Here is a 5082-nt window from a genome sequence, read left to right as displayed (position 1 = left end):
TTTTTTTTTTTTTTTTTTGCTAAAACAAATGGGAAGGAATAACCAAAGTAACAAAGTATTTCAATCAACTCAGGATTGAAAAGAATGAAAAGAATAACTTTGTATATCCAAGCCATAGTAAGCCACACCTTTGGTTTCTCAGAACCATTTTAGAATACAGGAAAAGAAACAGAAATCAAAGGTAGAATGTGGGTAGGCCCTGTTCTAAAACAAAATCAGAAGGCAAAGTGCTAGACTGATATGGTGCGGGAACGAAGCAGATAGATGCAGCAGAACCACATTTAGAAATGGGGGGAAGAAACCATCTCTCATTTATCCAAGACAGGATGACAAATAAGTCCTACCTCATGTGTGAACTCTATCTGATTCATAGTAGCAGCCTGGAGTGAGTGCTAAAAGTCATTTTAAGGCTCTCCATGAGCTCAGCCAGAAAGTATTAGGAAGATTTGACATGTTCTAATTTGGGCATAATTTCTATGTATCTGTTATCTCAAGGAGGGTGACAAAGAAGAGATGGGGACTCATAGTAATTAAGTACTTGCTTCACATTAGGTACTTCATATACATTCTATAAATTTTCCTGGATCCAATGAGGTTAACATTATAATCTACATTTTACAGATGAGCAAAGTCATTCTCTGAGTGAAATTTGAAGAAAGAGGGAAAAAACAGTCACTTTGTAATAGAGGGAAGGAAAAGTGAAAGCAAAAATCGCTCAGTCCTGTCCAATTCTTTGCAAACCCATGGACTGAAATTCTCCAGGCCAGAATACTGTAGTGGGTAGCCTTTCCCTTCACCAGGAGATCTTCCCAACCCAGGAATTGAACTCAGGTCTCCCACATTGCAGGCAGATTCTCTACTAGCTGAGCCACAAGGAAAGCCCAAGAATACTGGAGTGGGTAGCCTGTCCCTTCTCCAGCAGATCTTCTCCACCCAGGAATCGAACCCAGGTCTCCTGCATTGCAGGCAGATTCTTTACCAACTGAGCCAGCAAGGAAGCCCTGAGGGAAGGAAAGGTAATATGCAAATAACCAGTCCTACATGAGAAGTTTGAGTTGGCTATTGTCATCAAGAAGCACCCATGTACACTAATAATTTTCATTGCTTCCGGTGTTTCCAATGCTTCTTATATTTAAGTATCACAAATATTCAGCAGTCTAAATTGTTTCATTCTTCAAGATGTGCCACTAGGCTAATTATAACCTCTTCATAAATGATGAATAATTATTCCGTTTGGAAATTATTTTAGAGTTTGAAAGAAACTTTATATGAACTCTCTGATTACTACTCTTAGACCACAAAGAGATTATTTTAGAACAATCAAAAAGAAAACATTAGTCCAAGAGTACAGAACTTAACAGCAGCCTCTGCTATAGAGATACTTAGCTATTTACAACTTGGTCTGCATTTTGGATTAGTCGCTGTCCTCCTCTGGCCTTAGTTTTCCCATCGTGGGTTGGACCACTCCCTCTAAGGTTAATGTTGACTCCCACATGCTGTGGTTTCTGAGTTCAAATGCAACTCTTACTGGAAAGAGTCAGCCTTTACCATGAATAATAAATAATGTTGGCTGGTAATAAAGAATAAATATTTTCTTTCTCTTTTCAAGTCATGTAAGATATTTTTAAGATATACTGGGCATTGACTAGCCCACAGACCCAGGGACTAGGTACTGACCATTGGCTATAGGCGAGGTACTGTGTAGATGTGAGAAGAATGTAAAGCTGTATCAAGTATAAATTTGCTCTGAATTTATGAATAATAAAGGTACTTAAGTACTACAAAAATACAGCAGAAAGCTAAAAAGAATTATCAGAGTTGCACAGATAAGTTTCTACGGAAGGCAAAAGGAGAGCATACTTCTTCCTGTGGGGCCAGGGACATGACCCGGTAAAAGAAGTCTCCATGGATAGAGCCTTGTGAACAGATCTTTAAAGAAAAGGAAGACTTAGCCACACAGTGAAGAGTGTGAAGAGGAAGGTGATCCACCAGATGGTCCACCGTACGCAAAGGCAAGGAAGTGGGCAATTGCAAACATAAATGGAGAAAAGTAAACCACTCATCATGGCTGGGCTGGAAGGTGAGGGTAGTGCAGCTGACAGTGGAAAACAGAAGGGAATCCGCTATGCCAAACAAAGAAGATAAAGACCTTATTTTCTAATTTAAATCCTTTTGAGCAGGAAAATAAAATATTTGCCATCTGTCAGATTAATCTGGTAGCAGAATGTAAGCTGAATTGGACTGAGAAGATCCTGAGGATAAGGAGATCAATTAAGAACTACTTCAGGACTTCCCTCATGGTCCACTGGTTGAGAATCCATCTGCCAATGAAAGGGACATGAGTTCGATCCCTGGACCAGGAAGATTCCACTTGTTGTGGGACAACAAGCCCATGCACCACAACTACTGAAGCCTGCGTGCTGCAACTACTGAAGCCTATGGGCCTAGAGCCTGTGCTCTGTAACTGGAGAAGCCACCGCAATGAGAAGTCCACGTACCGCACAAAAGAGTAGCCCCTGCTTGCTGCAACTAGAGAAAGCTGCACAGAGCAATGAAGATCTAGCACAGCCAAAAATAAATAAATAAATATTTTTAAAAAGAATTAGTTCAATGCCCAACCAAGAACTAAAAGTGCCTGGATTAGCATTATTACAGGAAGAATGGAGGGAGAGGGGGAGATACATGCAAAAAGTAGTAATAATCACAATAGCTCACATCTATTGGGTATTTTGGAGAAGGCCCTGGCACCCGACTCCAGTACTCTTGCCTGGAAAATCCCATGGATGGAGGAGTCTAGTAGGCTGCAGTCCATGGGGTCGCTAAGAGTCGTGTCACTTTCCCTTTTCCCTTTCATGCATTGGAGAAGGAAATGGCAACCCACTCCAGTGTTCTTGCCTGGAGAATCCCAGGGACAGAGGAGCCTGGTGGGCTGCCGTCTGTGGGGTCGCACAGAGTTGGACACAACTGAAGCGACTCAGCAGCAGCAGCAGCAGCACTGGGTACTTACTGTGCACCTGGCACTGTTCTAAGTGAGTAAATCATTTAATCACACAGTGCTCTGAGTTAAGTTCTGTTCTTTCACCTTTAAAGATGCAAAAACTGAAGTACAGAAAGGTTAAAATTTGCCTATGGTCACCCATTTAGGGCTTCAGTCTCTGGTTCCTGAACCTTATTTTTTAACCAATCTGGTACACTGCTTCCCTGTAGATTAAAAAATAAAACAACATGGTCACTGACTGATGAGAGGCAAGGAAAAAGGAAGAATCATAATTAATGGAGAGATTCCCAAGCCAGATTGTCAGGAAGATGGAGAGGTGATTGTCAAAAGATAGAGGAGGGAAGAACAAGATGGTGGAGGAGTAGGTGGCCATGGGAGTACATCTCTCTCCATGGATACATCAGGAGTACACCTTCAGACACAGAAGCACATGCAGAACGCCATCTGAGAGCAAACAGGAGAACCTGAACAGCAGAAGAGAATATATAGGCCCATGCCAAACTCGGTAGGATGAGGGAACTAGGGGGAAAAACGGGAGTGATAGTAGGACTGGACCTGCCCTTGGTGGGTGGGGGAACTGAAGCAGGGGTCCAATCCCTACATCAGGGCAATTGTCTGAGTCAGAGGAGAAACATTTCAGGTTGAGAGGGAAACAGCTGATCTGTGGCAGCCAAAGTGGAATGAGAATCAGACAGTCCTTTCCGCAACCATACATACCCTGGACAGCACAGTGGCTGGGAGCTGGAGTTTAGGGATTGTGGAGCAATCCCAGCGCGAGGGCTGCTATTGATGGTGGAGAGATAGATCAAGGGGATGTGAAGGAGAGATTGTGGTGGGAAATTCCTGCGGAGGAAAGCCAGGCAGCCATGGAAGCAAGGCTATATTGCTGAGTCACGTGTAGGGGGTGGAGCCATCACCATAGCCTTTCTCCCCGACACCAACATTGGAAGCTGAATGATAGAGAGGCTGGCCCATCAAACACCTGATGCACTGAATTACAGAGTAGGACCCCACCCAGGGTGCCCTCTTAAGTGCCTGACATGCCCATATACAGAGTAGGACGCCAGACGAGGAGGGCCTCTATGTGCCTGATGCACCGAACAGAGAAAGACCCCAGGTAAGGAAGCCCTTTAAGAGCCTGAATGGGCAGAGCTATGAAAAAAGACTGCCCAAAGAGGCCTTCTGATCACCAGCTACAAGAGGCTTGAAAAAAGACTCTGATAGGGCCATAACTCCTGAGGTGGAAGCAGTCTGTGCCCCTGCACACTTGGGCCGCCTGGGTCCCCGCAAGCCAAGCCGCTGCACCACCTTCATGATCGACTCCCACTGGGGCAGAGCTGCCACAGGCAAAAGAAGTCTTGCACCCGCACGCACAGGGTCACTTTGGTAGTGTCCGACTCTTTGCCATCCTGCAGACTGTGAGCTGCCAGGCTTCTCTGTCAGGGAAGGAGGTTCTTCTCCAGGCAAGAATACTGGAGCTTATTGGTCAATACTGGTTGCCATGCCCTTCTAGAGCATTATATTTCCTGCTGCCCCAGCTGCCAACTCCCCTGAGTACCTGGTGATGCCAGAACCCCTGCGACCCAAGCAGCTACACCACTTCCACACCCACCCTCACAGGGGCAAACCCAAGCCCTCCAGGGCAGCCTCAGGAGCAAACCCCAGTGGATGACCCAAATCCAGAGGTAGAAATAAAACCACAATAGAAACCCAGGGGCAGTGTGACTAGGGAAGAAGACCTAAAACACTCCCACCAGCTGTACAAGCTGCAGATTAAATCCATATGATCAACTAGGCAGACTCTGTGTCTATGGAATATATAAAAGGTCATTGAGCACTCCCACAAAAGAAAACACACTAGTTCTGATAGCTGTGGACATTGGAGGCAAGAACACACAGGAGTAGGACCAGATTAGAATGTGAGCTGCCCTACAGCAGGTCCAGAGATCAGCACAGTGTTAGAGGGCATCACAGGGAGGTGAGGTGGACTGTGACTCCCAGCGAGGGAAAGGACTCTGATAGGAGTGACTCAAGAAAAACATCGATTATTCTTACGTTTTGACTTGTTCTGTAGATTCTTTTGG

The sequence above is a fragment of the Bison bison genome, unplaced genomic scaffold, assembly GCF_000754665.1.
Source record: "Bison bison bison isolate TAMUID 2011002044 unplaced genomic scaffold, Bison_UMD1.0 scf7180017864218, whole genome shotgun sequence".
Lineage (NCBI taxonomy): Eukaryota > Metazoa > Chordata > Mammalia > Artiodactyla > Bovidae > Bison > Bison bison.
The sequence above is the reverse complement of the archived record's forward strand: the minus strand, read 5'-3'. Positions refer to the sequence as shown.